General features: G+C 49.5%; 1 long non-coding RNA gene across 2 annotated transcripts in view; it reads left to right on the forward strand.

The window, feature by feature from the left end:
- Positions 1 to 19,277: 19,277 nt before the first annotated feature.
- LOC144826265 (uncharacterized) overlaps positions 19,278 to 22,464 on the forward strand; it is a 142,748-nt gene continuing 139,561 nt past the window's right edge. The window contains exon 1 of one of the 2 annotated variants that reach the window (XR_013609742.1): positions 19,278 to 19,408. This is a non-coding gene — a long non-coding RNA (uncharacterized LOC144826265). Of the gene's footprint in view, positions 19,509 to 22,464 lie in introns of both variants that reach the window. The other variant, XR_013609743.1, reaches the window with a different exon arrangement.

Genomic DNA, 22,464 nt, shown 5'->3' on the forward strand with positions numbered 1-22,464 from the left:
GCAACGCTCTATTTTCTTCAGCTCTTGAGAATCCAGCATTAATTCCCATTTACTCGTGTTCACCTGTATGATGCCAAAACAGCATTGAGGCAAGTGAATAATTGATTGCAGTACTTTGTGTACGTTTGGAGAATGGAGAGATCAGCATAAGACTTTTTGCTATGTGCTAAACTTCATTAACAATATGTTGAGTTATCAAGGAGAATTCTCACGCTATCTTCAGAGGATATTATGCTGATAATTACGTACTTATATCTCTACTGATGATGACTTAACTTCTAGATTCCTGAGTGCCTTGCTAACTACAGGAATTGTGCTACTTTTCTTTTATGCTTTATTTTTCTCTTTTTTAATGTTTTCTATGGACCTCTTGCAGCTATTTAATACTGTAAGTTACTGACACACATAGTGCATTGATCTATATCACTAGAAGCTTTTGAATGTATGTATGATTCCTTGTTTCTCCTTCTGCAGGGTCCACCGCCAGATACCAGGGAGGTTTATACTTCATACATATACCTGAATCTACCTACCAGTTTATTTGAGCCTGCGGCAACGTTTTTCTTTCCTTTGTCCCTTTTTTCCCCTTCCCCGGTGGTGATACTCTCTGTGGAGTTTGCTACGTACTCACAGGGTGTACCATTACGAGGGGATAGAGAGAATTAGCTACATTCATCGCTCCCACTGTACCCGGCTGAACAGATTAGTGGAAACCTGCATGAGATCACGACAAGGAGGGACCAGGTGATGCTACTTAGTTAGAAGAGAATGGTTTGAATGCAGAATTGAAATAGTGCAGATTTGTTGTGAAATCAGTTACATACTTAGGTCACAGGGTGGGTGGTGATGGTATATCACCTAATAGTGAGTTAATTGAGGCAGTCAGTAAGGCAGACACTCCGGCCCAGAAGTTAAGTCCTTCCTAGCAGAATTCTACTTTAAGTTTGTGCAGAATTTTGCGATGAAAACACATGGCCTAAGGCAGTTGTTGAAAGTGAAGCAAGCATTTTTATGGAATAGGGAACTGCAAGGGTACTTGAAAAGAAAGAGTGAGAGTTAAGCACAGCACTTCCTTTGTAGGGTTTTGAGGCAGGAGCACACGGCATCGTAACTACGAATGCCAGTGGGACGGGGTTGAAAGCAGTTTTACACAAGTGGGAGTGGTTGGAAAAGAATTCACAGTAAAATTTGCTTTGCGCTGCTTGTCACTTCCAGAGGAAAAATAATTGGTTACCAAAAAGGATATTTTGGCTGAAGTCTGGGCCATGGAAAGATTCAGACAATATATGTGGGGGTCCCGGTTCACATTACGTACTGATCATATACCTTTAGTGAAGGTGTTAACTTCTAATGGCATTATCAAAGTTACACCAAGGATAGCGAGAATGACCTTGAGATTGTTCGATTTTATGTACAATTTGGAGTTTTTGCTGGTGAAAAGAAATAACGTGGCAGATTATTTGAGTCGTTCTCCTTTGCCTTTGCAAGTAGACACCAGAGATGTTTTGGAGGATTACAGTATAGCTGTAATCAGGGATAGCAGGGATGCCATAATGAAGGAAGAATGGTAGGTAGAATATGGGAAGAGTGAAATAATATGTAGGGTGAAAAATGTCATCACCAATGGTTGGGCAAACAAGAAAGATTTGCAAGAGGAATGCAGAAGTTTGTGCGAGATCAAAGATTAGCTATCTCTTAGTGAAGAAGGGTTTTTTTTTAAAGGACACAGAATGGTACCACCGGATACATTAAGACTTAGAATTTTGGACATAAACCACGAAGGACATCTGGGTATTGTAAAATTAAAGAAAAGAGGGAAATCGGATATTGGTGGCCAGGCATAGGCAGGGACATAGAAGGGTTCATAAGAATTACCAAATTTGCACCAATTCTGACAAAGCTCAGTCTGTGTTAAGACCGTCACTAGGAAACAGGAGGTGTCCGGAACATCCATGGGAGGACCACACTATATATATATTTGGTCCCATTCTAGGTGATTGGGGGGAGTGCAAGTATGTCATTTTTCCAATTAATCATTAGACCAAATGGCTGGAGATCGAAGTAGCCGGAACTGTTGACACCAAAACCATAATTGTCTTTCTGGGAAAAATGTTTTAATAAAGGGCATTCCAAAGTCTATATTGATTGATAATGGTTCACAGTTTATCTCGGAGAAATATTAAAGAGAGTAGGATTGGTATCCTTGGGAAGAAAATCCCAGTGTACCAACCAGCTGGGGATGGTGTTGTGGAACTGCTCAACCATCTGTTAACGCTGGTAAGGATTGGGGTAGGAGTTGTACAATGCCATTTGGGTTTTCACGATAACACCCACTGGGGTAGGATACAGAACATTTACAATTACGAGAAGAAAGGAACCTTTCATTTAGGACAATGTGGCTTGGAGTAATAGGAGAAATTGCAGTAAGTGGTCCCCTGCAGTAGTGAAATCCAATTTAAAATGGATGCAAAAACTGTACAAAATTAATTATTACAAGAAACATGGTGTGAAATATGTATATTTGGTGCATGGCTACTGGGTAAGAGTGAAATTGGGCTACAAGTCTAAGACAGGAGACAGCAGGTTTTCGGAACCTTTGCAAATAGATGAAGTCTATGCAAAATCTGCCTGGTTGAGTGACAAGAAAGTGTGGCATTTTAGGGGGATGGCCAGATGTAACAGGATTCTTGATTGTTGCTGGAGAAGACAGCACACCTTCATCCATGGATTGGTTGTGGGGGAGGCTGACAAATGCAAAGGGTGAGGTAACAGCTTCCGCGTTGGGGGAAAAAAGTGGAAGTTACAAAGGTGTAGCCTATGATTTTGTGTATGAGTCCATGGTCTGTAGTACGGGTGCAAATGAGACACATGTGAGTAGACATGTAGTACTATGTTTATGTTTAGCGGATTTGTAGAGCGCATAGCTGCAGAAGGGCTTTCCACTGCTGCAGAGAGGGAGGCAGAGAGGTATGGAGGAGCAATCATGGAAAGAGCCAGGTTTTGAGTTTCTTCCTGAAACTACATTCGTCCTTTAGAAGTCTCAATTCCATGGTAATTGAGTTCCAGAGTTTTGAGACCAAATGAGAAAAGGATCACCTCCCCATCTGGCTCTTTTTATCTTGTGTTTATAAGGAAGTCAGATGAGGACCTGAGGGACCTGTTGGAGATATATGGGGAGATGAGGGACTGTAGCAGGGCTGGTACCCTGCCGTGCATGGCTTTGTGGGATAGGCAAATGGCCTTATACTTAACCCTGGATTGAATAGGTAGCCAGTGGAGTTTGCTCAATGATGATCTCGCTGACTCCTGATTGGGTATCTTCAGTAGCATCCTGGCCGCCAAGGTTTTGGACCACTTATAACCTGTTGACTACGTATTTGGGGGGCCCTAGGTACAGTGAGTTACCAAGAAAGTTGATAATTTCTTAATATAAATGGGTTGGAATAAAAGGGTGTGTGGGTTATCTGCATGCTTTTGGCACTGCAATGGGTCAGTGTCAAATGGGTCATATATAACGTAAGGGTGGCCAGACAAGAGGCACCTAGACAGCCAGTTGAGGAAATTCTGGGAAGTCCGGGAGGAAATATCTATTGGGGACAATCCAGTGCTTCTCCTTAGAGGAGACAAAGTAGTGCCCCCACAGACCTTAATAGATCATCTCTTAACCAAGTTACACGAAGGACACCTGGGAATAATGAAGACCAAAGCCAGGGCAAAGCAGACGAATTGGTGGCCAGCCATGGACAGTCAAGTAGAAAGACATGTCAGAATGTGCGAACCTTGCAGCAGGGCAGACAAAGCACAAGTCCTACTACGGCCACCACTAGGGAAGTTCTCCTGTCCCTCCAGTCCGTGGGATATGGTGTCTGTAGACTTATTAGGCCCCATTCTGGACACCAATGGCGTGCCCAAATACAACATAGTGCTGGTTGACAGATACTCCAAGTGGCCGGAAGTGGAAGTCTGTGAGGTTGCCGACAAAGAAGCAGTGCTTTCTATTCTCACCTCCACATTCTTGAGAGAAGGGATCCCAGAGGTGATTACCTTTGACAATGGGCCGCAGTTCGTTTCAGCAAAGTGGAGTGCCTTCATGGACCGCAACGGAATAGAGGTCAAACACACCCCCGTGTACCATCCAGCGGGAAACGGACCGGCTGAGAGGTTCAATAGAGTAATAATGGGGTCAGTGCAAGCAGCGATAAGTGCGGGGCAAGACTGGAAAAAGGAACTACAATGGATGCTATGGGCATATCGCATCACCCCAGCCAACACTGGATATAGCCCGTTCAAAATACTTAGGGGACGAGACCCCTTTACGAGGGACAATCTGGCGTGGAAACACCTCATTGTCCAAAGCAAGTGGTCCCCAGCAGTTGTGCGTCGAAATATCGACAAGGCACAAGCCTTATACACAGAACACTACAACAAAAGTCGAAACGTCAAGGAAGTAACCTTGGAAAAGGGCGAGTGGGTGAGAGTAAAACAGGCTGTGTTGAAGAAGAAGGGAGACAGCAAGTTTAGCCCACCTTTGCAAGTGGTGGAGCCGTATTCCAGGTCAGCCTTACTGAGTGATGGGAAGGTATGGTCACAAGACAGGATGGCAAGATGCAACAAAATCATGAAGTGGGAAGTTCCGAAAGAGTGGAGTTCGCTTACCCCCGAGGGAAGTGAAGAACCCGAAATGGCGAAGGAAATGGAGTGGGGAGCACCAGTACACTCCTGAGAAAGACGAAGGTGTGGAAATTACCAACCAGCCCACACCACGGAGCCCGGGCAGTGAAGGACCGGAAAGAGGGCTGAGGGCGAAGGTGAAGGTAGGAGCAGGCCCTACAGAAGGTGACCAAAGTGCAGACTTCAGCCCGATGCAAGTGAGAACAAGGTCAGGCAGAGTGGTTAAAGTGCCCATGAGGTTTGAGGACTTTGACATGGAAATCAAGTAAGACTGTTAAGTACTCATTACCTCTGCTATTGAACTGGGACTCTAGTAAACTGTATGTACGTGTGATTATTGACTGAAGTGAAAGGAAGTGCAATAAAGAAAGGTGAACTCCCCTACTGAGTCTGTGTCCTCTGTGACCCACAGGACACTACAACAGGCGACGATTGGTGGGGATGACCCATGCGTTGTGGGTGTGCGTCCTGTGTATCCTGCTGCCAGGAGGTGCTGTGTGAGCGCGTGGAGCGCCTAAAAAAGATTTGTTTGGCGCGGTTCGGGAGCCTACCCCGACCGCGTTCATCTTGGCACCTCGCGGTTCGGGAGCCTACCCCGACCGTGTTCATCGTAGCACTTCGCGGTCCGGGTGCCTACCCCGGCCGCGGCCGTCTGCCTCGTGGAAGGAGTGAGGAGTGCCTGGGAGCCCTCCCCCACGATGCCGGAGCACTGTGGAGGTCCCACGTTGGCCGTGTATAATGGCGATCTGGGTGCCCACCCCAGTCGCGTGGTAATGAGCCCCCAGTACCTGTGGGTGAGTGTCTTCCTTCGTTTACCTGGCTGCTGTGTGAGAGACCAAATCTCATGGGACGCGAGAGTTCGCAGCGGCCATCTTTAAGTCAGGCGCCTGCACCAATCCACTGTGAGGAAGTCCTGGCGGTCATTTTGAAGTCAGGCGAAGTTCATAATAAGCATCAAGCACTGGTAAATTCAACTGGAAAAAGCCTAAAAGACATCAAGCATTGGTTAATGTAACTGAATAATCTGAAATTCATCAAGCAGTGGTAAATGTAACCGAATAACCTGAAATTCATCAAGCATTGGTAAATGTAACCGAAGAATCTGAAATACATCAAGCATCTGTAAATTCAACTGGTAAAACTTGAAATTCATCAAGCATTGATAAATTCAACAGAAAAGTCTGAAAATCATCATGCATTGGTAAAGGCAACTGGTAAAGCCTGAAACGCATCTAGCATTGGTAAATTCAACTGGAAAGCCTGAAAATCATCAAGCATTGGTAAAGTCAACTGAAAAATGTTCCTACTGATGTTGGAGTGTGTCCTCTTGTGCATTAATTAAATCAAGACCTAGCAAGTTCAAGTCAGTTACGTCTGGTAGTGATTTGGTGTGCGCCTCGTCCCGATCAACAGAAGGGGCTGTCGTCTCAGGGGGGCGTGGCTAGCAGCCGATGCAAGCGGACGCAGCCTAACGAGGCTCCCGTCCTTTGCCCCAGTAATCCGCCAAAATATCCGTAATTCGGCGCAGAATCCCCGTGGAAGTCGGGTTAATTCTGCGCTACTCATCGCAGCCTGCCCAGGGTTTGTAACGGGCCTGAAGACCGCCCGCACTCAGCGCTGGGAAACCTCCGAACCCAGGGACGACCGACGACAAAATGGCGGAGTGAGGACGCGGCGAGCCTCGCACCTGTCGGTGAGGGGACCCGGAGCTCGGCGGTCGGACTCCGACACCGTCGATAGGAGAGGACTGACCTCCTGAGGCGACCTGGTGTCTGTGAACTGCGGTGAGGCGACAGCGGCGCTGTGCAGCGGAGTGCGGACCGGGACCCTAGGGAGCCTGAAAATCGACGTCCCGGCTTCTGGGCCTCCTCCCCTCTGACGTCGGGGCACCCTTCAGCGCGCACAGGAGGCGGACGGGCGGACCCCTGCGTGGATCTCGGGAGTGTGGCTGAGCCCGAAACACAGGTGGCGCGCTACAGCGGACAGCCGGAGGTACAGTGACCACACCGGCGGTGGAGGGCGGGAGACCCTAAGAGAGTGAGCCCGACGGCGCAGTGCTGTGCGCGAGCCCAGCCGGGGGACCGACCCGCCTCTCCCTGTGGACAGAACTGAGGGGGGCGCCCCTGCCTTGACGCCTCGGCCCACCCGTCCTACAGCCTCACTCCATTGCCCTACTCCTGGGGGCCTCGGCGGGAGTGACCAGCACCCTGCGCGCACCCTGAGGCACACGGGGCGCAGCGCTGACCGGCGTGGGGGTGTGCCTTCGAAGAGAAGGGACAGTGCATACGAGCCTTAAAGCTGAGAGCAGTTCAGACCCAGGCAGTAGGTTCTGAATCCACCCAAACGAAAGAAGACGACGACTGGCCGGCGATCTGTGGCTGGGCGGATATGTGGTCTGGTTAGTGGCTGGCGGCTGAGACTAGCTGCCCCTCCAACGAATCGGCGGCTCAGCCCTCCACTGGTGGACCGGCATTGATGGGAGTGCGGGACCGTGTGCACGGACGCCCAGCACACAGCCCGGTCTCTTGGCGACCCATGGTGAGCGGAGGAACGTGGTGGGTCGACGCAGCGGTGCAGAGCGGGAACCGGTCCTGACCGACGGGAACAAGCGGACCGCTGTGGGGCCACACTGCGGTAGAGGCTGGCCGGGGGCTCCCGCCCTTCCCCCGACGTAGTGGAGGGGGGGACACCTGAGTGCGGCGACGGGACCCCTGGAACACGACTGCTGCTGCAGACGGACGACTCCTGTCCGCTCACCCCGCGGCCTACAATCTCGCGAGTACCGGCTTGGCCTAGAAGCAGCGACCGGTCATCCTACTGCAACTCCTATCATCCACGACCGACCCTGCCCGGCCCAGCGGTTGCCGGGGGAAGCATGGGGAAACCAAAAGGGCCGAAAAGGTGAGGCAGGAACGGCTGCGGAGGCCCCGGACAACTTGCAACAACCCCAGTCAGACTTGCTGACGATGCAAGACAAAATCCTGGAAGCCATAGCGGCCACGAGGACCGCTCTACAAGACGACATTGCTCAGGTGTCGACGGGCCTGGGGCTCTTGCGGGCTGATCATGGAAAGCTGGCCGACAGGGTCACAGAAACTGAAGTCACTCTGAAAGATGTTGTGCCGGGCCAAAAAGCTTTAGAAAGTAAACTAACGGACGCCCTGGAGCGCATCCAGACGCTGGAGAGGAGGGCGGAGGATGCGGAAAACCGAAGCCGGAGGAACAACATACGCCTGGTGGGCCTTCCGGAGAAAAGTGAAGGGGCAGACATACTGGGCTACGTGGACAACTGGCTGCGGACAGTCGTGGCGCCGGAGGGTCTATCCCCGTTCTTCACGTTGGAGCGAGCACATCGCGTGCCTGCTCGACCCCCGAAGCCGGGACTCCCCCCGCGACCGGTGGTGATTAAAGTACTCCACTACAGGGACAGAGACTGGCTCCTACAACGAGTGAGAGAAGCGGGACCCTTCCAGGTTGAAAATAGCAAAGTGACGCTGTTCCCGGACTATACTTTCGAAACTCAAAAGCAACGAGCCTCTTTCCTCTCCATTAAAAAAGAACTGCGTACTGAGGGCCTGCAATACTCGCTGTTGTTCCCAGCAAGGCTTCGAATCTCGTTGGATGGGAAAGCACTGTTCTTCACATCATCGGCTGATGCCTGGACTTGGTGGGACTCTTATAAGGCCGGAACGGATGGGGCCCACCACAGAACGGCGGAGGATTTCCAACAGAGATCAGTACGACGATCCAAGAGGCTTCGGAAATGTGGCCAGCACAAGAAGCGACCGACGGAATCACAGACGGCAGTGGAGCGGAAGGCGGCATTGCAAGCGGTGAAAGAAGTCTCTGGGGTGGTGACCCCGCAGCGGCGAGGGGAATCGCTCTCAGAGGACAAACAGACGGGGTCGGAGACTGAATTATCGGAGGTGGACAGCGCGATGGGCCCGACTGTGACGCCTCAAACAGCGGAGGAAGTATTTGGCAGCTGAAGCTCGTGTCTGGGGGGGGCTGGTGGCGACAGCCTGGATGGACTGGCGAACCCGAACACTGGAGCAGGAAGATGTGAGACTGGTCAATCGTGAGTTTGGATGGCTATTGTGGGGCGGAAAGGGACGTGGGAGGCAAATCTTGCTGAAGTAGCTAGTTCACGTGCCCAGAGGCCCCTAAGGCCGCCGCAGTACAGACTGCGGAGTAGACAGTTTTGAGAGCACTTTGCTCTATTGTTTGGACGGGGGCGACTCTTTGTGGTTGGGTCCTGTTCTAGGGGGGGTGGATGTCTAGAGATGTTGGGGTAACTCAGGACTGGGTGGGGGGCAAGGGGAGGGGGATGGGGCAGAGTAGGATTGGAGGGCGATGGGGAACTGAGGCAGAGCAGTTGGGGATGGGGGACGGGGAGGGCTTACTGGTGTCTGGCGACTGTGGGACAGAGTCCTTAGCAAACAAAATCGAGATGATGGATAGTGTGGGTTCGTTAAAATGTGTGTCCTGGAACGTGCGGGGTTTGAACTCAATGACTAAAAGGCACAAGGTTCATTCTTACCTGGTCCGCAGGGGGGTCCACATTGCCTTCCTGCAGGAAACCCATCTAACTAAAAAGGAAGGGGCCGCGTTTCAAAGGAGGTGGAGGGGTCACCTGTTCTACACCACATATTCTGCATTTGCTAGGGGGGTGCTACTTTGGATCCGGGCGGGGATCCCCTTTAAGGTCACTAGGCAGACAGTGGATCTGGAGGGCCGATTTGTAGCTGTCGAGGGGTTACTGAGGGGTCGTCATATAGCGCTCTGCAGCGTTTATGCACCGAACACTGAGCAGGCACCCTACTTCACTAAACTATCCAAACATTTAGCAACCTACTTTGCGGGCCCGCTGTTGATGGGGGGGGACTTCAATTCTATTGAGGACACCACATTGGATAGGTCGCACCCACCGCTGCACGCGTCCCCGGTGCACAGACTGGCGAAACACAGACTGCAATGGCAAGGGCAATGGGACCTCACTGATGTATGGCGCGCACAGCACCCTGGTGTACGGGACTATTCCTTTTATTCCTGCATGCATGACCTCCATGTCCGTATAGATGCGTTCCTATGCTCCCAACAAGTATTACCCTTGGTAACCCGGGCGGAATATCTGACACGCACGATCTCAGACCATAATCCCCTGCTACTCACCCTAGCCTGGATGAACGGTAGTACGCCAATTCCAACGTGGCGGCTCCGTCCGGACACGCTGGATGACCCGCCATTCAGGGCGGACCTGGAACTTAGGGTCACCCAATACTTTGTTGAAAACGAGGAGACCACCGCCTCCAGAGCAGTCGAATGGGACGCATTCAAGGTAGTGGTGAGGGGGCACTGTATTGGGAGGTTTGCAGGCGCTCATCGAACACTGGTAGAGGACTTAGACAGGGCAGAACGAACGTTACGGGAAGCAGAGAAATCACGGCCTGGCCATCCTGAGTTGCAGGGCAGGGTTGGAGCAGCGCGAGAGGCAGTTGCGGCTGCAATGGAGAGCCTACGCAGCTTCGATTATAAATCTTATTTAACTAAGACTCTTGCTGAAGGGGACAAGACGGGGACGCTCCTAGCCTGGCTGGCCAACCCCCATAAAGGTTCCTCCCCGATACTGACCCTAACAGATATGAGCGGGGAAGTGCACAACACCCAACCAGGTATAGTGCAATGCTTCACAAACTACTATGGCGCTTTATATACTAGGGGAGCAGGGGCCCGACCTGAAGCAACGGAAGCCCTATTGATAGAGTCACGACTACCCCGACTTGACCCGGACCACGCCACAGCAATTGGTGGCCCGATCGACCTTGCCGAAATTAGAGGAGCCATTATGAAAATGGCGCGAAACAAAACGCCGGGGACGGATGGGCTACCCATTGAGTTCTATATGAAGTATATGGAGATACTAGCCCCAAAACTTAGAACGGTGTATAATGAAGCCAAAGAGAAGGGAGAGTTACCCCAGTCAATGCGCGAGGCGATCATGATTCCGTTGCTAAAACCGCGCAGGGATGGCACAGATCCAGCATCATACCGACCGTTATCGATGCTGACGACAGATTACAAAATCCTGAGTACGATTCTGGCAGGGAGACTGATAGCACATATGAGGGGTTTGATCCACGAGGACCAGTCGGGCTTTATCCCCACCAGGAGCACGTCCCACAACATACGACGGCTGCTCAGGCTGCTGGCAGACCCGCCACAAGCAGCGGAAAGCCCAGTAGTGTTGTCAGTCGACATAGAAAAAGCGTTCGACAGCCTGGAATGGGACTACCTTTACGCTGTGATGCGGAGTTTTGGCCTCGGGGACGACTATATAAAATGGACCAAGGTGCTGTATGCGCGGGCCGGAGCGAGAGTAAGAGTGGGAGCGTTAATATCGGACCGCTACGAGGTGAGCAGAGGAACGAGACAGGGCTGTGCACTGTCGCCTCTGCTGTTCGCTCTGGCTATGGAGCCGTTTGCAATGCTGGCTAGGAGAGGGGAGGCATAACGTGGTCTCGAAGCAAGAGGGGAACACCACCATATATCGCTATACGCGGATGATCTCTTGCTATTCTTAGATAACACCGAAGAAGCGGTTAGGGGCGCGGAGGGCCTGCTAAAGAGATTCGGGGCACTATCGGGCTTGAAGGTGAACTGGGCGAAGACTTGCCTTTTCCCATTCCGGAAGGAGGAGAGACGGCCACCGGCAAACATTACCATGCGCTGGGAACCAGATTGCCTGCACTATCTTGGGGTTTACATCTATCACGACCCCACCAACTTGTTGGACGGGAACATTGGTCGCTGTATTCGAGCGTTGAAGGGCAACATGTCCTTTTGGGCTACCCTTCCCATATCCATGACGGGACGGGTATCCCTCCTCAAAATGATCGCACTTCCACGCTTGTTGTACCTTTTTAGGACCCTTCCGGTATGGATACCGGAAGAAGTCTTCAGGCGCTTAAAATCGGACGTGGTGTCATTCCTATGGGGGGAAGGCAGGCGGCGAATAGCGTTGGCGACTCTCATGCGCCCTAAAGACCAGGGAGGGCTTGCAGTCCCAGACTTCGAGCTCTATTATCTGGCAGCGCAACTTCAATTCTTCACACAGGAGGTGGCAAGGGTATATCGGGGACCTGACCACGAGAGGGACACGGGCACCCCCCGCCACGTGCTGGCATACGTGGCCCTACAACAGAAATTATTCTTGAAAGGGTTGACCCAGGAAGAAAGGACACTGCGGCTATGCTGGAACCGCATGCAACGGCGTGCGGGTCCAGGCCACCCTTACGCACCTGAGATTCCTTTAGGGATGTTGACGGCCCTTCCGCACGGAGGGGATTGGTCGAACCTCCAATTGTGGGAGGAAGCGGGCCTTCAAATGATCGGAGACTTATACACCGACGGGGTGCTGATGGACTTCCAAACTCTGCAAGAACAATATGACCTCCCTCGAGGAGACTATTTATTGCATGCAGCTGTGGTGAGGGCAATTCAGAAACATTGGGGGGAAGGACTGCTTGAACCTAAATTGTCCTTGGCGTGTCAATACACGATGATGACAGCAGACACGTTCAAGGCGGTGACCTGTCTTTACTCCCGAATGAGCACGGAAAACATTCCACCGTTAACGCGCCTCAAGACGCACTGGGAGACAGACCTGCAAAAAGAAATCCCGAATGCGACGTGGTCCCAACTACTTCAGCGAGCCAGGAAAAGCACTAGAAACGCCCGTTTCCAACTAATACACCTTTACATCCTGCATAGGGCCTACCTCACCCCGAGTAAAATAATACAGTACTTTGGCGCGCAGGACGCAGCATGCCCCAGATGCGCGCTAATAGGTGCGGACCTGCTACATATGCTCAGGGACTGTCCGCGATTACAGGAGTATTGGATGGGAATTGGGGACACCTTGAATGAGGTCACGGATAGAGCCCTGCACTACGATAGCGCGGTCACCCTCCCTCCTACACTGGTTTCCAAACACACGCAAAACCAAAATATCGAGCACATTTATAGACATGGGGCTACTGATTGCAAAAAGGGAGCTCACCAGGGGTTGGAAATCTAAGACAGCGCCAACACATCAAAAATGGTTACACGAATTTCTGAAATGGGCGGCAGCAGAGAGCACACTTAGGTACCAACTAGCCCGGCGCACGGCGGATGAAAAGGCGCAGGAAGCGGCGTTAGCGTGGGAGACCCTAGTCCAAGCGCTGAGGGACAGCGCAGGCACAAGTGACGATGAAGACGAAATGCTGCACAGGGAACCCCCAGAAGAGACAGGGTTGGACGCCGCGCAAACACCGGACACACACACCTAAGCACTGTTTCCATGATCCTACTTATTCCAACTCGACTGCGCTGACGAACATGACACGTTAGCTCAAACACCAGGGACACGGGGAGGGGGGTGGGAGAAAACAGTTAAATTAATCATTCCTACGAAGGGAACTACTACACCACCACGGATGCAGTGGGAGCGATACACACAAAAGCGGAGGGGGTTGGATCACTGTGACATCTGTGACTAGAGGTTGGACACCATGATACATGTCTCTACGCCGCCCAGCCTCCGGGATGTGGGTTGTAAGGCAGTGTAAATAGTGGGTGGAGATACGAAAGTGGATTACAACCCTGAGACCAAACTGGTATATGTGTGATGTGACCCGAATTACCTCTGCAATAAAAATTATTTTACAAAAAAAAAAAAAAGGGGCTGTCGTCTCAGTCGGTGGTCAGACTTGAGAGAAGGCAGCTTCATCACCATGTCGACTACACCACCTTCTCAAGCAGGTCCAGCGCAAGCCAATGTTGGACATATTGGGATGCTTGGAGTGTCGTTTCTGCGTCCACCTGAACCTTTGGTCCTCGAAACAGGAGGAGGTATCGGTCTTCGTTGGAAGGAGTGGCTTGAGGAATTTGAAGACTTCATGAAGCGCTTGCACGTGACGGAAGCCGGTCAACAGCTGATAGCACTACGTAATTTAATAGGAAAAGACATCGGCCAAATCATAAAGGAACTACCTGCAGCCGATGTGGCATCTTACGCTGATGTTTGTGAAGCCTTGAACCGGAAATTCCTGCACAAAGAGAACATTGATTATGAGAGATACATGTTTAACCTGGCGGCTCAAGAAAAAGAGAGCCCATGTGCGCTTTCATCACATGCCTTAGACGTCTGGCACGCTATTGTGAGTTTGACTCTTTCTCGAGCGAAGATGCCCTTCGTCTGAGGGTTATTGAAGGCTGTCAGTCCGAATCACTAAGACGGAAACTGTTAAAGAAAAGCTACTCGCTGGACGAAATTGAGGAGATGACACGGGGGCATGATCAGGCTGAAGAACATGCCAAAAAGATGGAAGCAGGGAGAAGTGAAAAGCGTGAACAAGCTTTCAGGCTTCAATCTCGCAACATGCGCAGTAATTCTCTGGCGAGGCTGAGGTCCTCCCGGTCCAAGATGCAGCAGCAACCTGTGAAACAACGACGTTGTAGCTCCAGTCGAAACAACAGACGGCGGGAGCGTCATCTCAAATGTTATCGGTGTGACTATGATTTTCCCCACACGGATGGGTGCCCCGCTATGGGTCAAAAATGCAGGAATTGTGGGGGGGGAGAATCACTTCGAGAACGTATGTGGATCCTACAGAAAAGACAAACAGAGAGAGCAGGAAAGGTCGCCCCGACCTTCGAGCACGCGTCACCATGCCAAAGCAGTACGTGATCACAGAGACTCGTCAACGGGATTGTCCCGCTCCAGCTGCCAGTCTCGCCGAAGTTATCGATCCCGACGTGCGTCTTCTCAAGAATCGAGGTCACTGTCTCCCATCTCGCAGGACAGTGATAAATACGTATGTATGATTGCTGACCCCGACAGACTGAAGAAATATCCTCTGCTCAGCATCCAAATCGGCACGCACTGGACCAAATTCGTGATGGACAGCGGAGCCTCTCTCAATTATATACCAGTGGCGGAATATCAGAGGATGAAGTCACCACCGCAACTAAGCCCTGCTCATGTGAGAGTTTACACCTGGATGTCCAAAAAGCCACTCCTTTGCTTGGGAAAATTCTCAACGCATCTCATGTATCAAGATCGCACAATTCCTGCCTACATCCATGTCATTAAAGGTCCAGAGGCTGATTGCCTTCTGAGTCTTCCGACTGCTGAGCGGCTGAGACCAGTGGACATTTTGTACAAGGTTGATGACAAACTTGATGTGGTTCAGAAATTTCTGGCCTGGGAAAGATGGCTCATTGTCAAATTCGATTACACATTAACGAACAAATAACTCCAGTAGCTCAACACCATCGACGGATCCCCTTTCATCTCCAACAAGCAGTCGAACAGGAGCTACAGGATCTGCTCAAAGCTGACATCATTGAAAAGACAGATGGACCTACGCCCTGGGTTTCTCCGGTAGTCGTCGTGCCAAAGGAAGGTGAACCTGACAAAGTCCGTCTGTGTGTTGATATGAGGGCGCCCAACACCGCCATTGAAAGAGAAAGACACCCCGGGTCCACATATCAGTGACATGATTGCTTCACTCAACGGAGCAAAGATATTCTCCAAACGGGATCTTAATAAAGGTTACCACCAACTGGAGTTACATGAGCAGTCGCGTTACATTACAACTTTCTCAACCCACATTGGTCTCTTCAGGTACAAGAGACTCAGTTTTGGAGTGTCTTCTGCTGCTGAAATTTTTCAAGAAGCCAATAGAAAAATGATTCATCACATCCCCAATGTCCTAAACTACAGTGATGGCATCCTGGTTTATGGGTTCACGACACAAGAACACGACACCGTCCTAGAACGAGACTGTCATGCACTAATGGAAGCCAACCTCACGTTAAATAAAGCAAAGTGTGAGTTCCATAAGTCCATGCTGAAGTTCTTTGGCCATATCTTCTCCCAGGCGGGAATGAGGCCAGATCCAGACAAAGTGACTGCTTTGAATGACACCCCCAGCCCTCGGGATGCAGGAGATGTTCGCTCCTTCTTAGGGATGGCCAGCTACTGTGCCCGGTATATCCAGGATTATGCAACCATCAGCTGAGACAACTCACAAAACAAGGTCACCCGTTCCAGTGGTCGGTGGGATGTAAGCAAGCATTCAACTAAATTAAAGCAACTGTGGAGTCAGCCGACAACATGGCTTATTTTGATCCGAAGAAAAAGACAGAAATCACCGTAGACGCCAGTCCCGTGGGGCTGGGAGCCCTTCTAGCTCAATATGACTCCAAAAGTGACCAACGATACATAATTGCCAATGCCAGCCGAAGCCTGACTGAGACGGAGAAAGCATACTCACAGCCCGAAAAAGAAAGCTTGGCTGTCGTTTGGGCCTGTGAGCATTTTCACATTTTCATATACGGAAAACATTTCATACTAATCACCGATCGTCAGGCCCTCATCACTATCTTTGGCAATCCGCGAGCTAAGATGCCACCGAGAATAGAACGTTGGGGCCTTCGCCTCCAAGAATACACTTACACAATTGTGCACAAGCCCGGAAAAGCAGAAAAACCTGCTGACTACATGTCAAGGCACCCCAAAGAGACAACCAAGTGCAGACCGTCTGTAGCCGAGGAATACGTATGCTTTGTGGTAGATCAGGCCCGATCAGCAGCAGTCCCGCTGGAAGCCATCTTAGATACCACTCTTGAAGATGTCACTCTGCAAGACATAAAGCGCTGTATACAAAACAATGAGTGGAGACACTTAGATGTCAAAACTCCTAACAGCTTAGTTGACAGACATGAACTTGCCGCTTTCAAGCACGTGAAGGAGGAACTGTCAGTAGTCACAAATGGCCTGCTCTTACGAGACAATCGAATAGTCATCCCGAAACATTTACGGCAAGGCATTATTAATCTGGCACATGAAGGCCACAGAGGCATTGTGGCCACCAAGAGAGCACTGAGGGAGCGGGTATGGTTTCCAGTGCTAGACCAAATGGTAGAGCTCACATTGAAGGACTGTCCCCAATGCCAACTGGTCAGTCGACATGATCCTCCTGCACCACTGCAAGTATCCCAGCTGCCAGAGGGTGTTTGGCAGCATGTTGCCGTAGACTTCTTTGGGCCATTCAAATCTGGACAATATATCCTGGTCATTATGGATGAGTACTCACGCTTTTCTATCGCACAACTTGTGACATCAACAAAAGCGTCCAGCACAATACCTGTGTTGGATGAAGTGTTTGGGTTTAATCCATCACCGTTCTTTAGCCCACTCTGCCACCCCAGTTCAGACATGGCTATATGCAAATCAGTCTGACCCTGTGCCTCATGGGAACAGTACAGCCCGAACTGCCAAGTCATGTCTTCCGAGGACCGGTTTCTGGCATTCCAGCTGTCTTCAGCCCGGCTTGCTTGAATCCAGTGGCAAAGTGAGCAAGGGACTCACGTCTGAGCATACCCTGCCACACTTATGGCGGCCAAAAGCGGTACAAAAGGGGGTGGTGATGGACGGAGTATCCGAATCAATCAAACACTCACACCCAGTCAAAAGATCTGGGTTTAATCCATCACCGTTCTTTAGCCCAGTACAGGGAACTGCCAAGTCATGTCTTCCCTGGACCGGAAACAAGCTTCCGAGGACCGGTTTCTGGCATTCCAGCCGTCTACAGCCCGGCTTGCTTGAATCCAGTGGCAAAGTGAGCAAGGGACTCACGTTTGAGCATACCCTGCCACACTTATGGCGGCCAAAAGCGATACAAAAGGGGGTGGTGATGGACGGAGTATCCGAATCAATCAAACACTCACACCCAGTCAAAAGATCTGGGTTTAATCCATCACCATTCTTTAGCCCACTCTGCCACCCCAGTTCAGACATGGCTATATGCAAATCAGTCTGACCCTGTGCCTCATGGGAAACATGTTTCCGGTCCAGGGAAGACATGACTTGGCAGTTCGGGCTGTACTGTTCCCATGAGGCACAGGGTCAGACTGATTTGCATATAGCCCTGTCTGAACTGGGGTGGCAGAGTGGGCTAAAGAACGGTGATGGATTAAACCCAGATCTTTTGACTGGGTGTGAGTGTTTGATTGATTCGGATACTCCGTCCATCACCACCCCCTTTTGTACCGCTTTTGGCCGCCATAAGTGTGGCAGGGTATGCTCAGATGTGAGTCCCTTGCTCACTTTGCCACTGGATTTTGTACAGCCCGAACTGCCAAGTCATGTCTTCCCTGGACCGGAAACATGTTTCCGGTCCAGGGAAGGCATGGCTTGGCAGGTTCGGGCTGGACTGTTCCCATGAGGCACAGGGTCAGACTGATTTGCATATAGCCATGTCGGAACTGGGGTGGCAGAGTGGGCTAAAGAACGGTGATGGATTAAACCCAGATCTTTTGACTGGGTGTGAGTGTTTGATTGGTTCAGATGCTCCGTCCATCACCACCCCCTTTTGTACCGCTTTTGGCCGCCATAAGTGTGGCAGGTTATGCTCAGACGTGAGTCCCTTGTTCACTTTGCCACTGGATTCAAGCAAGCCGGGCTGAAGAAGGCTGTAATGCCAGAAACCGGTCCTCGGAAGCTTATTTCCGGTCCAGGGAAGGCATGGCTTGGCAGGTTCGGGCTGGACTGTTCCCATGAGGCACAGGGTCAGACTGATTTGCATATAGCCATGTCGGAACTGGGGTGGCAGAGTGGGCTAAAGAACGGTGATGGATTAAACCCAGATCTTTTGACTGGGTGTGAGTGTTTAATTGGTTCAGATGCTCCGTCCATCACCACCCCCTTTTGTACCGCTTTTGGCCGCCATAAGTGTGGCAGGGTATGCTCATGCGTGAGTCCCTTGCTCACTTTGCCACTGGATTCAAGCAAGCCGGGCTGAAGAAGGCTGTAATGCCAGAAACCGGTCCTCGGAAGCTTGTTTCCGGTCCAGGGAAGGCATGGCTTGGCAGGTTCGGGCTGGACTGTTCCCATGAGGCACAGGGTCAGACTGATTTGCATATAGCCATGTCTGAACTGGGGTGGCAGAGTGGGCTAAAGAACGGTGATGGATTAAACCCAGATCTTTTGACTGGGTGTGAGTGTTTGATTGGTTCAGATGCTCCGTCCATCACCACCCCCTTTTGTACCGTTGTTATTATTTAGTGCCATGCTATGTTGAGTATACTTTATGCTATGTTATAAGCTTTGTTGGTTATGTTACAAAGGGAGATATGGTATCATCATGGTTATCTGTTTCTAGGGAACTGGATGCCACAGATTCTGGAAGGGAGCTGGGAGATAACAGTTGACAGAGATAGGGGTCAAGTGGTTGCCACTAGCTTGCTCTCTAACAACCGCACTTCTGCCTTCTGAGTGCTTCCTACAAAGGGCATTATCACGACAGATAAGAAGGCACCCGCTGTAAATGTTGAGGGTGCATGGGGTTAGAATTATCGAGAATAAACCTCTTGACCTTCAGTGCCTGTCGTCTAGTTCATGGACACAATATGTATCAGCAATAAAGGACTCCACTTTCGAAGATTTAAGAGCCTCCTTATTTCATTCGAAAAAGTCTATCGCGAGCGTGCCGCCGTCCCGGAAGCCGAACCTTGTGCTGTGTCAGCAGCATTCCGCGCGCCCGTTGACGCAGGCGGAAAATGAATCATCAGACTCCGAGCAATAACTCCTCGTCTAACTGTTGTGAAAACAAGCCACGAATTCTGCCTCAATCCTGTTTAGATTGTTTTGACCTTGCCGGAGCATCGTCCTCATAGCCGCAAAGAACAGGTAAACGAAGGGCTGGTTTCCTGCGACGGAACACCGGCTGCAGTGAACGTAACCTAATGAGTATAAAGAAACCGGAAATGGATCACTTGAATAAGCATAGGTCAGTGGACGGTTCGGTCGAGTACGATTTCTTCCCTCACCGACATCACTCTTCCTGCCTCAGTCCATGCTAGCATGACGAGGTTGACACGTCTGATTTACGGAACTGGGGAGCTATGATGACGGCTGCTCATTAGGGTATGTCAGACAAGGAGTAGCAGGGGCATATCTACGGCAGCGCTGAGAGTGAAGACTGAGAAAAACTCTCTGAGATCCACATCACATGCACATTTTAATGGATAAGACACGGATAGATTCATGTTCCAAGCGCCCGCTCAGTGCGCAGCAGTCATTTCTATTCAGTCGTAAAACCTGACACAGAACTCTGCCATCCCCTGATAGGAATAACTTTCCACGAGCTCAGCATGTCACTACCCATAATAATTTCTGTTATAAGACGCTGCAGTGATAACGCAAGTTTCCCACAGTGCTCCTGTGTCCATCTCTAACTAAGATATTTCAGTTGTGGTTAAACCACAAGTCTCCAAGGAGAGCATGGGGACTTACTGACGTACAGATTGGAGGAAAAAAAGCACAGGGCGCCACATTCACGTTACGTAATAAAAATAACCTAGTAAAAGAGGGAGCTTATTATTATTATTTTTTTGCACTTTTATATAGCACGAACTCGACCCAACGGTAATCAAGTGCTTTACATGAGCACACATTACATTACACAAGGAGACATTCTTTTTTTGTTAGGCATGGTCAGATTAAGTGGTTTACCTATTTTTCGGTGAGAGTGGTCTAAGAATTAGTGGTCAAATACTGAACCTACAGTGTGGTATTGAGGAGCATCTATCTATCTATCTATCTATCTATCTATCTATCTATCTATCTATCTATCTATCTATCTATCTATCTATCTATCAATCATGAAATATATATATGTATGCCTATATATATATATATATATATATGCTAACGCGGGATTACTGGTTACTAGTTACCTTACCAGATCCCAAACCAAGTCGACTGGATCGTTGGTACCTGTCATTGAGTAAAAGGTAATCTAACAATAAGTCAATCCATTAAGAACTTACACCACTCTAAATGACCACTGACCAGGATTAAGTTTCAAAGATTTAATATAAAGTCAAAGATAACTGAAGATACAAACTTCTCAAAATGAGATTCAGAAGATAAATTGGTATCACTATGAACATGAACTTTTTGAATAGTCTGAGTCTGAAAAACAGAATAATGAGTACAAATTCAAATAACATGAGCGTTGCCAAAATGGATACAAGTTGCAACCTCAAAGTCATTACAGAAAAGAAAATTCAGGTTAGTCTGTCCCTACACTATACTAAGTGTCATCCCTACTTAACAAGATCTTTACCCCTCTAGGTGTCAGCCGTGGTGACTTCCTAAGAAGATCACGCACTTCTCTTTGTCTCTTCTCTGATAATGGGTCTCTCCTGATCAGCCTATCTGCCTACCCATCCGCTTCCTTAGGCTCCCAAAATCATCTGCTCTACCCTCCTCCCGGGTCGCTTTCCCTAATACCAAATCACATTTCCAATAGAAACGCCCCTTGGGACGCCCCTCACGTGGTACATCTTTGCGCGGTAAACTCCATGATGGTACTCTTCAAGACCCTCGTTAAAGTTGACCTTGGTTCCCAGGCTTCTTCTCCAGTGCGCCGATACCCCCTGAAATTCCTGGAAACTCCTACAGGCCTGCGCCAAGCGCCACTGAACAAAGCCCCTTTCATTCTAGCTGATTAGGACCCTCGCACCTGCATACAGTCCGTCCTGCAGTGGGCCTCAAATTCCAGACTCCACCATATCTATAGGTCGTAAAGCACACTCGAAGCTCTGTGCTAGACACCTCTCGACTTCTCTTCTAACGAGCACATGGCACATCAAAAGGAGATGACATTATCAGTTCAGGCCTACTTGATTTACACGAAGCGGGTCCCGGCACTCTAAAACATTTAACTTGATTTAAACAGCATTCTTAACTAACATACGTTTCTAAAACAACACATCTATAAAGCATATATTTCAAACTTAATTCGATAATACATTTTTGGAAGAACCATGTTAACCCCATCTCACATTATTTTAGCAGCACGTTTAGATTTGCTGTGAATTGCCCTAAGGCCTACACAATATACTGGTTTTCAGAGTTTTGTTCAACTCTAACATGTTTCCTTTAACATGAGAACATGAGGTTTTCATATTCATTCCAACACTTCTACATTAATCTCACACTATTACGATTATTGTCACTCTACTTAAACATTCTATACACTTCACTACTGAATATAAGACACTCTGTGTATTTCACTTCTAAATATAAAACACTCGTGTTCAGCACATGTTTAAACTAACTACGTACTTGTAAATATGGTGCACTTATACATTTTTTTCAGACTTGTGCTCTCTCAATCCCCCCTTTGATGACCTTCAGGGGTCATCACCATCAAGACACCATCACAAAATGTAGAACCCTTCAAAGTGAAGTCGTGGCAGTGCCACCTCTTTTCATTGTCTCCAATGCTTTCAGACTTCTGTATTGAGTGTCCTGCATCGCTGTCAACTTTTCCTCTTGTTTCCTCATAGATCTCTGCAACCTATTTGCTCTATACCACTGATACAAACGCTCCAATCCCCACAAAGTGATTACACAAATCACAATTATGATGATGGGTTTCAGTATGTACCAAACGATACCCTTTCCTAAGTTGGCAAACCAACCTCCAACTTTACCCATTCCATGACCTACTTTTTCCCACACGTTTATCTTTATCAGATCCTCAATTTCGTAGTGTATGGCAGTGATGTTTCGTATATACTTCTCTAGAGGTTTTGAATTGTCTGGAATGTAAGTGCAACATTCCTGGACCTTCAAAGCCTTACAGACTCCTCCCTCTTTAGCTAACAGAACGTCTAAAGCAAGTCGGTTCTGAAGAACCATTGCCCTAATCGATTGCATCTCACCTTCCACCA

Source organism: Lissotriton helveticus, chromosome 3_2 (assembly GCF_964261635.1).
Source record: "Lissotriton helveticus chromosome 3_2, aLisHel1.1, whole genome shotgun sequence".
Lineage (NCBI taxonomy): Eukaryota > Metazoa > Chordata > Amphibia > Caudata > Salamandridae > Lissotriton > Lissotriton helveticus.